The sequence below is a fragment of the Pan troglodytes genome, chromosome 6, assembly GCF_028858775.2.
Source record: "Pan troglodytes isolate AG18354 chromosome 6, NHGRI_mPanTro3-v2.0_pri, whole genome shotgun sequence".
In the NCBI taxonomy this organism is placed as follows: domain Eukaryota; kingdom Metazoa; phylum Chordata; class Mammalia; order Primates; family Hominidae; genus Pan; species Pan troglodytes.
Window position 1 is genome coordinate 171,484,663 of NC_072404.2, and position 15,423 is coordinate 171,500,085.

At 46.7% G+C, this 15,423-nt stretch overlaps 1 long non-coding RNA gene across 1 annotated transcript; it reads right to left on the bottom strand.

The window, feature by feature from the left end:
• Nucleotides 1–1,874: 1,874 nt before the first annotated feature.
• On the bottom strand, nt 1,875–13,141 carry LOC101058932 (uncharacterized). The gene is made up of 3 exons (XR_169008.6): nt 8,644–13,141; nt 5,625–5,772; nt 1,875–3,391 (listed from the first exon to the last, which is right to left on the bottom strand). It is a non-coding gene; the product is annotated as an uncharacterized LOC101058932 (long non-coding RNA).
• Nucleotides 13,142–15,423: the final 2,282 nt, after the last annotated feature.

Below are 15,423 nucleotides of genomic sequence, written 5' to 3' on the forward strand. Positions count from 1 at the left end.
TGACACATCACCATGACTCAAGAAGGCCTCGATCGAGATTGGCTGGTGTGATTTCCGCGCCTTTGCTCCCAGCGGCCCAGCCCCCGCCCCACAGCCTCACAGCCGCCCATTCTCCCCACTAAGGGGCAGCAGTCCCTTTAACTCACTCATGCAGCTCACAACATGGCAGACAGGTGACAGCTCGTGTGCACCTAAAGAAACGTGGGGTCAGGCATTTGAGCACAGCAGAGCAAGGCGCCCAAAAGGAGTTATTGGACTAGACCCATTCTTTGTCAGGAATCTGAAAGTGAGAATTGACGGTATATTAATAAATAATATAAGTATAATACAATTAATTAATTATTAGTTAATATATGTAACTATGAATGTATGTATGTTATGTATTATATTAACTAATAATTGTGTTATACTTATATTATTTATACATTAATTTATTATTAATCATTAAATTGTATGTTAAGAAATACATAAATTTATGTATTAATAATATAATTATACTGTTATTAATAATTAATTAATTGATAACGTGGCCAGCATGCCAGCTTGTCCCTGGGTTCTTCAGAGTTCTGTCCTGTGGGCTGATCCCAAATTGTCCTTTAATCCAGACCCATCCCCCTCACCTACCCCTACAAAAGGGCTCAAATCACCAGGTTATTATTAGTTAACTGATCAATAACCCATGGAGGGGGAATCCCCAGAAAACCCTGCCTGTCTAGACCATTGCCCCCTTCACACCAGGAAAGTTTGGTTTTGCAAGCAAGACCCTCAGAACCTACACACAGTAAAATCACAGTTCTTCTCCCATAGACTCTGCAGTGAGTCAGATGTCACCACCACCAGCTCTCACAGGCAGAAGGAATTGTCGAGACTGAGGCCTGAAAGAGAGAGAGCTTTCCTTCAGGTTGCCGGCAAATTCTAGCAGATCTGAAGCCGTAAGCCTGGGCTTTTTAATTCCCAGCCAGTTCTTTCCACTGCATTCGTCCCAATCATTCAATTTTGAGCAGATAGGGTAAGAAACTCTTGAGTTTGGGTGGCCCAAGCCAAGATCAGAACGTAGCCCGCCTCGTTCTCCCAGCTCCTGTTTTGTGTCCCAGAGCTGGGGGCAACACTTCAGTCCTTTCCTCTGACTGGGCCTGGAGGCCCCCAGAGCCGAACATCTCCCATCTTTATTTTTCTTACATGGTGTCAAAGTCAAGTTAAGCTGAGCACTGAAATTGGTGTTTTCTGCCTCAGAGATAAAAATAGTTGGTGAAGCTTAAAGAAGTTCTGCCCCAGTTTATTTAAGGCATAATCTCAAATATCCCTTTGTCCTAATTATCACGCTATCCCCCGAAGGCAAGGAGCACAGAGAAAATCGGAGAGCAGTGCTAGGTTTTATTTTTGATCTTCAATTCAACTCTGTCAAATATTTACAAATCCCCTCAGAGCGTGAGTCCACTGGGCGAGTGTCTTTGGGTTCACCAAGTGGGGGAAAAAATTAAAAGGAAATGAAGCAAGGGCAGAATTCCTAAGGAGTAGGAAGCCTTCATTCCAAAGCCGTTCGGGGATGGTCGATGGTTTTAATGCACTGACAGGTGCTCAGCCTTTTTCACCATCTCCCTAACCTTGAACCAGGAACTCAGAGCACTTCACAGGGTGCCCCATCCACATCGCGGTTCAGCCAGGGCCAGCAGAGCCAGCTGCTTCTGCATTAGTCCTGCCCCTGGTAAGACTGCCCTAACATTTGGGTTCTATCACAAGGCAAATACCATGGAAATCTGAATTTATGATGATGAGGGTATATATTTTTATGGAAAAAAAATGCTTAGGCAGACATTTTCTTTTAGGATGCTGGATTGAGCCATAAATCCAGCCTAAGGTTTACCTTTGGGCCTCTTAGTGAAGTACCTGATTCCATTAAGAGTAGAAACATCCTTCAAAAACAGCTGTGGAACAAATAACAACCTGCAAACAGCAGGTCTGAAACAGACTCTCCCTCGTCAACCACTTCTCAATTCCTGCAGCCCTACGTCTATCAACACAGACGTCTTAGAGTCTCTGGGACCTCGTTCTATACGGGACTTGTCTTTTTTAGAGTCTGAAATTAGCATTTCTCCCTTCAAACTCCCCCACTTTAAATTAACATGAAAAGGCTAAACTTTAATAGAAGAGCTGCTCAATTATGATCTGGGCAATGGATGGGTGTGAATTCCTTTATTCTACAAATATTTATTGGGCCTTCGATATGGAGAAGGCCCATGCTAGGCACTGAGAAATGCTGTTACACTATGAAATGTTCTAACAATTAAATGCTTCTGTGTGTAGAATGGTTTATAACTAACTCAAAGTGCTCTGTGCAAAGGATCCCCGAAGTGAGCGGCGTGCTGGCCACGAAGAGTTTCATCACTTACTGTAAATCACATAAACAAATAAGAGCATTATTTAAATGAGGGCCCTTTACTTACAGAAACCCTATTGCAGTTATTTTCTTTCAAGATCTAATTAGATTTAAAGCTTCATTTGGAAAACAGAAGATGAAAATGAACCTCTTATCCTAAGGGCATCTGGATGAGAATCAAATGCATACATGATTTTTTTTTATCATACAGCAAATTTGCCCAGGTCATAAGCAAACAAAAGAGCTCTGTTCTACGAGTGTAGTAAGAAGGAAGAAAAAATAAACTGAGCCATGTCTTGTGATAGTCGATGCTCATGCTTAGTGTGTTCATGATTGATTCCCTTGTTTTTGACACTGTTTTAGGAAGATTAGCACTGTCTAATTTGATCAGTCCCTGTACATTTGAGATACATAAATTTAGGGATTGTATTGAAACTCCCAAAACAAACATACACTACACCATACTTTTAGGAGTCAATATAAAGTATTCTGAAATTGAAAATAAACAGATAAGTAAGTTACACCCATCCTTAAAGATGTACAATGAGTAACATGGCCCTTAGTAGGGCCTTTAAATATTTGAATGATTGGCTGGATGAGCCAGTGAGACAACTCTGCGGACAATTTTTGAACTTGGCCCACTTGGAAAGCACATGCCTTTGTCAGAAGCTCATTCTATCAGGCCACAGTATTTGTTACAAAACATACAAATATAACTGCTTTCTGATTGTAGTAACTATATTTTTTAATGTTCCTAAAACAAAGCATATGAAGAAGAAACACGCTTGTATTCTTCATTTTGCCAAAAGATTCTTAAATTTAAAGGAGCTGCAGGAAAGTTCTCGCGTACATTAAGCTGCCAGGTGCATTTAAGTGGTGGTCTATAAAGCAGTGGCTTTCTGGTTGGGCGCGGTGGCTCATGCCTGCAATCCCAGCACTTTGGGAGGCCGAGGCAGACAGATCGCTTGAGCACAGGAGTTCGTGACTAGCCTGGGTAACACGGCAAAACCCCATCTAAAAAGAATAAAATAAACAAATACAAAAATCAGCCAAGCATAGTGGTGCGCACCTGTAGTCCCAGCAACTCAAGAGGCTGAGGTGGGAGGATTGCTTGAGCCTGGGAGGCAGAGGCTGCATGAGCTGAGATCATGCCACTGCACTCCAGCCTGGGTGACAGAGTGGGACACTGTCTCAAAAAAAAACAAAAGAAAAATTAAAAAATAAAGTGGTGCCTTCTTGATCACACTCAGCAGAGACAGATAAGGCACAGAAATGTACAGTTCAGAGGAGCCACTGCTGAGAGATTGGTAGGGAATGACTATCAGGCCACCTCTGGAAAGACCAAGTCTGTGTGAGTCCATTATAGAGATTCTATCCACACTTGCTCTGTGACCACATCTACCCCGTCACATCCGTTGGTCCCTGTGGAAGTTGCCTCTTTGCAGTGACACTTTCATAGATTTCTTGAGGAGTCACTGACTGGCAGACAGTGGCACTTTTAACAAGATGGAAACTCCCTGTGCAGATAATTAAGAGTCCCAGAGAGAGGAGAAGTAGTGCTTCCCGCATCTGCTCCCACCTCCAGCCTCCTGGGTCCGCTCAGCTCCATCCACTTACTCCGTCTGAGCTTCCCAGGGCCTTCCAGCCACCAGGTGAAGAAAGCATGTGAGAAGCTGTTCGCTGGTCAGTGTCCTTCACTGGCTTCTCCAGGTTTCCCCTAACAGGAAAGGGTTTCTCATTCCAATCTGCGTTTTAGGGTGCTGAGCACCTGCATGTCGGGGTGCCAAGCCACCTGCGTGTCTGGGTGCTGAGCCACCTGCATGTCGGGGTGCTGAGCACCTGTGTGTTGGCGTGCCAAGCCACCTGTGTGTCTGGGTGCTGAGCCACCTGCATGTCAGGGTGCCAAGCCACCTGCGTGTTGGGGTGCTGAGCCACCTGCATGTTGGGGTGCTGAGTGACCTGCATGTTGGGGTGCTTAGAGACCTGTGTGTCGGGGTGCTAAGCCATCTGTGTCTTGGGGTGCTGAGCACCTGCATGTTGGGGTGCCGAGCCAACTGCGTGTCGGGGTGCTGGGCACCTACTTGCTTGTCCTCACTTATGCCCCTTCCTTCTCTGGCCCTAGACTCTCAGCCCATGCCTGGCCACCTGGGTGTAGACCTCACATGGCTCCAATCTGACTCACTTCTGCAGTCACTCCTGTGCCCACGGCTGCTCCCTGGGAATGGATGGAGTGTGGGCTTGGTGCCTGGCCTAGAAGACGAAAGAAGAGGGGGCCTTGTATGGACACCTCCACTCTGGCCCCGCCAGAGTTAGGGAAGAGGGAAGGAGAACGGGCTGGCTCAGATGGGGCACCAGGTCCCTTAGATGCCCAGGAAGGAGGCCGTCGAACCCCTGGCTCACGGTGCATCCTCCTCTCCTGGCTTCCCCTAACAGCTGTTTTCCACATGGCCTATGTGATAGCAGGCTTGTTTGGTCATATTTCTGCCTAATTATTTTATGTTCAAAAATCATTACTGACTAAACGATGAGATCCTTAAGGGCCCCTGGCACTTGCCCAGTGGAAAAGTCAGTGAGGAAATCGACGCTGATGCCTCCCAAGCCCAAGCTGAGGTCGCAACAGCCCTCCCTTCTAGACCGGCAGGTCCAGCTGCCAGCCCCTCCACAGGTCCTGAAGGCTCAACACCCAGGCGGCGATTCCCCTGCACCCCGGCCTCCTTGAGGGTCCCTGTCTCAGCGCCACCAGCTACACACACCAAAAACCAGGGCACACTCCTTGACACACTTTCCATTTCATCCCCAAAATCAAACGCAAGCTGCTACCAATGTCCCATCGGGCTTTCCCCTGTGCCTGTGCTTTTTCCACACTCCACACATTTGCCTCGGCCCTTCTCCCACCCCCATCCGAGACACCGCCGCTTCTCACCTGCCCCCCCGGCAGTAGGTCCTGGTTGTGTAGGATGGACCACACTCTCTGCAGCCCATTCCCACACGACAGCCAGAGTGTCTGATCTGCCACTGATCTGACTGGGTCACTCCTGCACCCAAAACCCTCCCATGGCTCTCCGTGACCCTCCAAAGCGATTCCAGACCCATTCTCCTGCTTCATCATAAGCCCCCATCGACCTCACCTCCCATCCCCCAAGGCCGTGATCAGTCCCTCTGGCCTCCTTCCGCCAGCTCGGCAGCATCCTTGCACCCCCGGCTTTTGCATAAACTGCCCCCATTGCTCTTCACCCCCCTCACTTACCTCATTCTCGTTCTTCCAAATGCCACTTCCTCAGCAAAGCCTCTCCCCGCTGTCAACTTCCCTCTGTACGTGCTCACGACACTGCACTTGTCCTCCCTTCGTACCCTGTGATGGCTCCACTTCCTGCTGCATGGACTCCTGAATACACCTAATAAATAAATAAATAAATAAATAAATATAAAACAGCAAGCAAACAACAGAAACCACCGCTGTGCACTCCTGCATTACATCAGATCCAATTTACCTGAACCACAAGAGGTTAATTGCTTCCAAAGGTGGTGTGTTTTCTAACTGGTGCAAAAAAGACCATTGCAAACTCTGGGATTTAGGACTTTTCTACGACAATTCATGACAGTGATGATGAGACTGTGTGCTCGGAGGAGCCACAGAGCAGAGGGTACACAGACCCTGCAGAGGCACAGCAGGGCCTGGAATTCAGAAGGGGACTAAGGCACCCGGAGTCACACAGTGGGAGGCCATCACAAACCCCAGCCCTAAGGGACCAGGGAGAGAGTGATTACCCGAACCCACTGGCCGCAGGGAGAGAAATGAGACCCCATCCAAACACGAACTGGCAGGAAAGTAGCCAGGAAATAAAGGCCCCGGCCTCTCCCCTTACCCCCTTCTGATCTTACACCAGGGCCTTCCATTGCCCAAACCCAACCGAAGGCCAGAGCCCTGGAGGGTGGAGTCCATAGAGACCAGCCTCCCAGGGCCCAGACCGGACGTGGAATGTCAGCATATGGGTCTGAAAGGACAAAGAGGGACTTCCAGGCACACCTGTTCCTTTTGCCAGGTGGACATAAGAGAAAGATGATGGAGAAAGCTCCCACCTCCAAGAGCTGAGGTCTCTCTTCTCTCACACACAAGGCCTTGTTTTGTATGGGGTTTAGTGAAGCAACAGGTGCTGGCTGTTGGCACGGCTCAGAGCTTATGCATCGTACACAGGTGTCCTGGGAGCATCTCTCCTCAGAACCACAGGAACCTGGTTTAGGAACCGCACTCCTGGGGTTACCGCTTCCCTGTCCAGGAAACAGGGCTGACCATGTGGCCCTTGCTCGTCTTCCCCTTTTTTTCTTATGATACAAAAACTAAAACTGGAGGCATTTTGAGCACCTTACAAAACGTGCAGCTTCCAAGCTTGTGTGACATTGGCCAAGCTGCCTTTCTGAGCTAATCAGGTGCGTGAACATCACGGCACAGTAGACAACCTCCAGGGCTGGCCTCAAACAGTCTCCCTGCTTCACCTCCTCAAGTGCATTAAGACATTTTCGAGCTTGCTTGCAAGTTCCAACCTTAAAATCCTGATTATTTATTTATGCCCTTTTTGTCTAAGAAGTTAAATCCCCAAAGCATCTCAATTTAGATCAAAAGCAATTTACCAAACTTCACCTGGCGCACCTGTGCCTTGTGATTTGTTAATTACCTGCTTAGCATTTCCAGAGCTGCGAGGCAGAGCCGCAGCCTCGTTGGCTGCAGGGAGAAACCTCTGATACTCGTCTCCTGCATCACAGCCTTCCAGAACGCCTGGGGTGTTCACCGGGTGAAGCTACTCCACCAACTAAGTCACATGCACTTCTGCAAATTGCTCTTATTTTCCAGGGTGAAGAACTCGGCGTGGAGCAAACACACACGTGAATGCAGTAAGCTGCTGACATATTTCTTGGCTACCTGATCAAATTCTACAATGGTCCTAATCTGTCTTATCAGCAGCGTCCTATCACACGTGAGATCATCAAACAGCAGCACCCCGTTTATTCCCCCAGCGCCTTTGGTTGACAATTTGGCATTAGAATATTAGGAATAACAGTAATTATGGCTTTTACAATTGCTTCAAATGAAAGAGATCATTAAAGTGCACACATGAAAAGATTATCTCATTTCTGAGATAGCTCTGTTAGGTTTTCTTCCTTTTTTTAATTTTTTCTCCTTCAAAGTTCCTAGCAATCATCCCTGTGAGTGTTTTCTCTGTAGCTGGGGAAGCAGCAGAGGAATGAACAAGATAGGGGGTTTGTTAAACAGCACAGTGCACTGACGTTTTTTGTCCTTCCTCCCACCCCCCAGTTTTCCTGTGAAGAAACAGAAAGCATAACCTTTTCTGAACTCAACACTGCCAGAGAGGGCCAGGGAAGGGTGGCATGTGCCAGGTGCTGGCCTGCCTGGGTCACCTGCATGGAGTTTTTCCTTTTTAAGTTAAGCTCTGGGCAAGTTAAGTATACTCCATGCTTTGAGGCATCTAGAAAATTAAGATTATAAAATTCACTGGCTTCCGGAAGTAATAATAAAGACGTAGCTCAATGCCTCTCCTCCGCAGAGGCGCTCTGATCCTCCATGTAGAAGTGATCACTCCCCCATTGAGCTCCCACTGTACTTTATTTTTATCTCTTCCATGAAACTTGCCACGTTTTGACTTGCACCCTAATTGTAATTATGTCCCAGCTCATTCATGATGCTGCAAGTCCTTTTAAAGCCAGATCCTATCGCTGACTCCTCTGTATCCCTCTTCCGCACCCAAACTGCCTCCCCCTTGGAGCTGCACATGGGCACCACTCCTGGCCTGCGCTCAGGGCTGCCACTGAGCCACCTCGTTTACCAGCTCTTGCATGGTTCGTGTCTCTTGGAGTCTTTACTCGTCTGCAGGATTTGCAACATATTCCCAATCAGAACTTGTATTTCCAATCTCGCTTCATGTTCTAAAACTCCATCAGAATTTCTTCCCAAATATCCCACACTATCCCAGTCTTACTGCAAGATCTTGATATATTGATTAGAAGAAATGGTACCTTACAGCAGGGGGCGGGGAGGGAAGTTATCATAGCAATCACAGTTAAATAAATCCTATCCTTCATAAAATAATGAAATGAGTAATCTAAAAAAATGCAATGAATAATGAATCAAGATCAATTGACTTCCAGCTGCTACGAAGAAAAACAGGCTCTGGTTGGTTTTCTACAGGAGTGTGAAATGAGTGGAGCTGCTTCATCCACAAAATGTGATTCATTTGGATAACGGCACTCACCTGGCTCTACATGTGTTGAGTGTTCCAGGACCTGGGGGTGTCTTCACACTAATAAATATTCATTTATGGTTGTAGTTGTGCAAACTGAAAAGATACATGTCTATTTATTCACATCGATGATGATAGTTGGACTAATTCCAAAGCAATACAAAACCAAACAACGCAAGCAGTGCTGTGCTGTATGTGGTGGGAGAGAGTCCTCGCGTCGGAACACCTGGGTTCAAGTCCCTCCTCAGCTAAAGAGCCCGTGTGTTCCGGCCACTGGCTGCCCTCAGGCCCTCAAGCTCCTCAGGCCATAAACTGAAGGGGCCGGAGTCAGGACTTTCCAGATCTAAACTGTGCCTGCCCAAAGAGAGTTTTTATCCTTTATAGAAACCCCAGAACTTCCAACAGGTCAAATAAAAACCACAGTAATTTGAAGGTAGAAGCTGCTTGTATCTCTACTGTGGAGCCGTTTGCTCCTATTTCTTCTGTATCTCTCAATGAGCCTACCAAAATGGCGGCCTTTGGGAAGCCTCCAAGCAGCACCGTTGACGGACAATGTACCAGAGACTCTAGGATCTAACCAAAGGTGGGGAACGGTTATTTGAGTTACAGCCTCTCGGACACACCAAAAGTCAAAGCAATCAAAAATTGTGAAGGAGGAAAGCGTCTGCATTTCCGCTGTTTCTAGAGTGGCAGTGTGAAAACATCCCGGCCCGCCATGCTCAGCCACCGAGGTGCAGACTTTGGACGAAATTGCTTTTGGCAGGAAGGTGCGCCCTTCCCAGCTCCATTCCAGTCTAGAATTAAATTGCCTATGGTTGATATCAGCACCCAGAGCAAATGACGATGGGCCAGAAGGCACAGACCACGTCTCCTCACACCCAGGGTCACCGGGTGCCCCAAACACTGCACTGAACGCTCAGAGTGAGCCTGAGTGAGCCCTGGAGGAGCACAGAGCCCCAGCCTCTTGCCCCTCTGTCCTGGCATGGGGCCACCCTGTGTTCATCTCCTGGGGCTGCTCTCACAAATGACCACAAACTTGGTAACTTCAAACAGAAATGCATTTTCTCCCAGTTCTGCAGGACGGAAATCCAGTATCAGATTTGGTTCCTTCTGAAGGCTCCAGAGAGCGTCAGCTCCATCCCATCTCCTCCTGGGAGCTGCTGGCAATCCTTGGTGTTCCTTGGGCACAGATACATCACTCCAGTCCCTGCCTCCACTGTCACATGGAACTCTCCCTGTGTCTCTGTCTGTGTCAGGGGGTCTCGGGCCCACCTGATGAGTCCAGGAGGATTTCATCTTGAGGTCCTTAATTACATCTGCAAAGACCCTTTTGTCCGAATGAGGTCCCATTCATGGGCTCCAAGTGGAGTAATTTTGGGGGGTTGGGGAGGCATCATCCAACCCCTTGCGCAGCATTCTTCCTTAGGATGCTTAAAATTGTGAAACCTTTTACTCCTGTTTTTCTGTATCTCTCAATGAGCCTAACAAAATGGCAGCCCTTGGGAAGTCTCCAGGCAGTGCCATTGACCAACAAGGTTATCGCCAACCCAGTTTTCCTGTAGAGCATGCTGACCTTGCCTTTCCAAATTCCTGGAAAGCAAGAACAAAAGTTTTTAAAAAAAAATTACATAGAATTGGCATATATTAGACACTTCATGTTAAATTGAACGGATCATTTTTGAGCAAACTTTTCTTGTGATAGCCTGTGGTCGTTGCATTATTTCCCCAAGAATGCATTTTGTGAATCTGGATCACGGATAAGAGAGAAGAAAGAAGAATAGAGAATGTTGTCTTTTCAAACGTTCATTCAACAAACTGATTGCCAGCCATGCACGCAACCTGTGTAAAGGGCTGGAAAGAAGCAGCTGAACCGAGAGCCCGGTCCCCTCAGAACTCACAGCCCAATTGGGAATTCACTACTGATCCATGTGGTCAGGCAATCATGCGCTTGCAAACAGGTAAGGGCACAGGGGAGGAAGCAGCTCGCTCCGGAGTGGGGGAGATGTCTCAGGAACGGGCCTGCACTGGGTGGGGAGAGAAGGAAGTTCAGAGCCAAAGGAGGAGATTTGGGAATTCTACAGGTTTGGGGTGGGAAATGGAGGAAGGCAAGGCTTAAAGTGTGAATGGAAGCTGGTTTGGGAATTATCTCAAAGGCTACCTTGAACCCCTCCCTGTAGGCATGGGGTGTGATGAAGCCATTGGGCACAACAGCTCCCCGCTTCTGCAGTTGGCAACACCCTCGCCCCCACCAGGGTCTCTGACATGGAGGTGAAGGCTGCACAGAACACCCTTGCCCCTGCTGGGGCCTCTGATGTGGAGGTGCAGGCTGCACAGAGCACCCTCACCCCTGCCATGGTCTCTGACATGGAGATGCAGGCTGTACAGAGCACTCTTGCCCCTGCCGGGGTCCCTGACGTGGATGTGCAGGCTGCACAGTACACCCTCACCCTTGCCGGTGTCTCTGACATAGAGGTGCACTACAGAACTGCAGGGGTGGCCGTTCACATCGGAGTCTGTGAGAATGATGCTCCCAGGCTTATGCAGTGTTCAACAGTGCAGCCAGATGGGGCTGCCCTGCTCTTCACTCTTTCTTCCCACCTGTCTTGGTCCATTTTCTGTCGCTTATAACAGAATATCTGAAACTGAGTCACTTGTAAAGAAAAGGAGTTTATTTCTTACAGTTATGGAGGCTGAGAAGTCCCAGGTCAAGGGGCCACATCTGATGAGGGCCTTCTTGCTGGTGGGAGGTCTCTGCAGAATCCAGAGGTGGCCCAGGGCATCACACAACTTGGGGGCTGAGTGTGCTGGCTCAGGTCTCTCTTCCTCTTCTTACAAAGCTACCAATACCCACTCCCAGGTTAACCCATTCATCCATGAACCTATGAATAGATTAATCCATTCCCAAGGGCAGAACCCTCATGATGCAATCACCTCTTCAAGGCCCCACCTGTCAATACTGCCACATGGGGGATTCAGTTTCAACAAAAGTTTTGGAGGGGACTTTCAAACTGTGGCACCACCCCTAACAGTTCTTCATATAAAAAGCAGGGTTTTGCAGTTAGATATTTTCGGACTTGAAACTATCACCAGCCATGCATTAGAACTTACCAGAATAAAGCTGACAGACTGTCCTAAAAGCTTGCTTGGTAACTTATCCTAGCATTTATAACATATAAATAAGTCGTGTCTATTATAGCTGTGCAGAAATCCCGCAACGAGAGGGCAAGTAAGAGATGATAAAAGGTTGCCAAACTGGAAATGTGTCTACCCAGGTATTACAGGAATTATTTTAAGGTTTCATTTATGAAGGGAGCATAAGAACAGATTTATGAAATGGGAAGAAGCTCAAGTTACACACAGTGGCCTGAGCAGTTGACTTCCCGTCTTTCTGAGCCTCAGGTTGCAACACCTATAAAATGGGACATCAGATGTTGCCTCTCTGTTTTATGGAGTGACTGTCAGGATCTTACATGAAAGCTCGTGGGGAAGCTTAAAGGGAGAGATTCATGTAAAATACCGTTATTGTCAGGGAAGGAGATAAGGGGCACTGACTCTTAGGACTGGGAAGGAAGTAACACACACCTCCTTTTACAGTACCGAGCTTTCTTCTCCTGCCCATTTGCATTCCATTCTCTAACACATTGGGGAGATTATTAAAAAGCAATAATCCTGCACGAAAAAATAGAGTCAGCAGAGAGCAGAGAATCTGGCTTATACCTACAGATAGAAATGGGAGAGGAGGGAGATAAGACAATCTTAGGAGACCTGGGCCGAAGTATTACCATGCTGCAAGGGTGCATTAGCGAGTCTGTATGCATTACAACAGTGCTTTCAGCTTACTCAGGCCTGGCAGCTCAATACAAGAAAGATAGGCAATTTGGAAGAGGTTCAGAGAAGAACAGAGTAACAACAATATTAAGGGGCTGGTTTCAAGGATTGATTTAGGAAGAAAGATTAAGGATGCTAAGTGTGTACAGCTTTCCTAATCACGGACTAAGTGAAGACAAGACAAACATCATCAGATATTTAAAGAGTAGAAGCAGTGAGGATAGAAGGGGATTATTTCAACGAGATTCTCAATTTATGCAACATGGTGTAAACTGTCATAAAAAGCTCCAGGATGAGGACTTGGCTCATTCAGATGAAGTGGGAAATGGAGTCCAGCTGGAAATAGTTTACGGCGCTACACTTACTCTCACAGAGAAGTCTCTCTCTCAAGACATTAAGGCTGAAAGCTGAAGTTGATCTTCATTTAGGGAATGGGAGGCTACATTTACATTAAAATAAACCAGCATCTTGGCAGTCCATAAACTGGCATGGATGGGATTCAGGCAAGGACACCAATTGCCCATCCCAGTCTCACCATTTCCCAGTGAGCCACCATGGAAGAGTGTAAAGCCATGGGCTACTCATGCCTACCAAGGAGAAAGAGATCTCACAGTGTCTGACTTCTTAACTCATCCCCCTCCTCCATGCTCTGTTGACCAGTATTTTAGCTCTACCATGGTCCTACCCACTCACATCAGGTATTACTATTACTAATAATAAACATGCTTTTTTGATTTCTTGTTTGCCATTGCCTTTGGTTGTTTCTCATGAATTTTGTTAAGTTTTGTTGCTGTGCTGGTGGTGGTAGTGGGGTTGGAGGTGGTAGAGGTGATGGTACTGATGATGCTGATGGAAGTGATGGTGGTAGTGGTGGTGGTGGTGATAATGATGGTGGTAGTGGTGATGATAGTGATGATAATGGTGGTAGCGGTGATGGTGGAGGTGATAGTGATTATGATAATGGTGGTGGTGATTGTAATGGTGGTAGTGGTGGTGGAGGTGATAGTTATGGTAGTGGTGGCAGCAGTGATAGCAATGATGATGGTGATGGAGGTCATAGTGATGATGATGATGGTGGTAGTGGCGGTGGAGGTGATAGTTATGGTGGTGGTGATGGTGATGGTGATGACAATGATGGTGGTAGTGGTGGTGACAGTGATGATAATGGTGGTGGTGGTGGAGGTGATAGTGAGCATGATGGTGGAGGTGGTAGTGATTATGACAATGGTGGTCATGATTGTAATGGTGGTAGTGTGACAGTGATGATAGTGGTGATAGTGGTGGTGACACTGATCATCATGGTGGTGGTGGTGATGGGAACGGTGGTAGTGGTGGTGGTGGAGGTGACGGTAATGATGGTGGTAGTGGGGTGGAGATGTGGTGGTGGTGGTGGTGGTGGTGATGGTGGTGATAGCAATGATGATGGTGGTGGTAGAGGTGATAGAGATGATGATGGTGGTGGTGGTGACAGTGACCACGATGGTGGTGGTGGTGATGGTAATGGTGGTAATGATGGTGATGGAGGTGATAGTGATGATGATAATGGTGGTAGTGGTGGTGGAGGTGATAGTTACGGTGGTCATGGTGGTAGCAATGATGATGGTGGTGGTGGAAGTGACAGTGATGATGATGGTCACGGGGTAATGGTAATGATGGTGGTGGTGATGATGATAGTGGTGGTGGAGGTAGTAGTGACAGAGGTAGTGGTGGTGGTACTTTTTCTTTGTAAACCTCAAGAACGGACAGTTGAGTTAACTGTATTTTATTTATTTATATACATATATATACATATATATACACACACACACATATATACATATATCTCTTTTTTACAGATATTGCCACTTAACATAGGCAATATATTCTTAAAAATTGTGAAAATGCTAACTGGGAACCTATATCTATTATTTTCAAAGGAAATTTTTAGCCAATAACTCCAAACCAACTTTTCCAAATGTAACTACGACACCTCCATACTGGAAAGCAAATTACTGTTTTCAGATGAGTTATGCTCCATGCAGCGATGTGGCCTTACCCAGTGTTAACAGCACCCAAGACACACAGCCCTGTCTTTCACAAAACATCCACGTGGGACTCTGACCATCCAGTCATTGAATTTACAATGGAATGAGATCTCCCTGCTTATTTCCTGTTTTGTTTTAAATACTGTATTCATATTGACATTTAGAATCCTAAACATAAGATTATTTTTTGTAAAACATCAGGTGGAAAATGTTGCATTGAAAGAAATGTGCCTCTCTGACAAGTGGGTATTTAAAAACCAAGAGATATTCCACTGGAGGAAAAAACAATGTTACCCAGGAAGACTCAACAGACAATACCTGCAGCTTTTTGTGTGTATGTTGTACATTGATCTAAGTGGTGATGAAGTATAGCTCTCATTCTGTCTGTTATTTTTTTGGCTGACACATTTTTAAGATCTGTTTCTGCTACTCAAGCCATGCCTCATCCATCACTTACCACTGCCCCATGTCCCACAGTGTCCATTTGCCACATTTGACCCAGCCATTCCCAGGTGATGAACCCCTAGGCTGCCTCCAACACCTAGCCTCGCATTCAGAGCTACAGCAAACACCCCAAACATGGGACACATGGACCTGTATGAGAGTTCCTCTGGGGTATGCCCAGGAGTGGGGTTGCTGTATCATCAGATATATGAATATTTAATTTTATTATGGAATTCCAGATTGCCTTCCAGAATGGCAGCCCCACCCACCCTTCTTCCAATGGTGCATGAGATCTCCCATTTCCCCACATCATTGCCTATCTTGATATTAAAACACTGTCTACTTTTTGCTAACCTGATGTGTACACAGCAGTGTATATAACACTCTCGTCCTGATTTGAGTTCCTTTAATTACTAGTAAAACTGCCCATTTCAAAGGCAGCATTTCCTTCCATTGTCCATGGCTTCCATAGGATAGAGCTCCTGAGCTTCTGAGA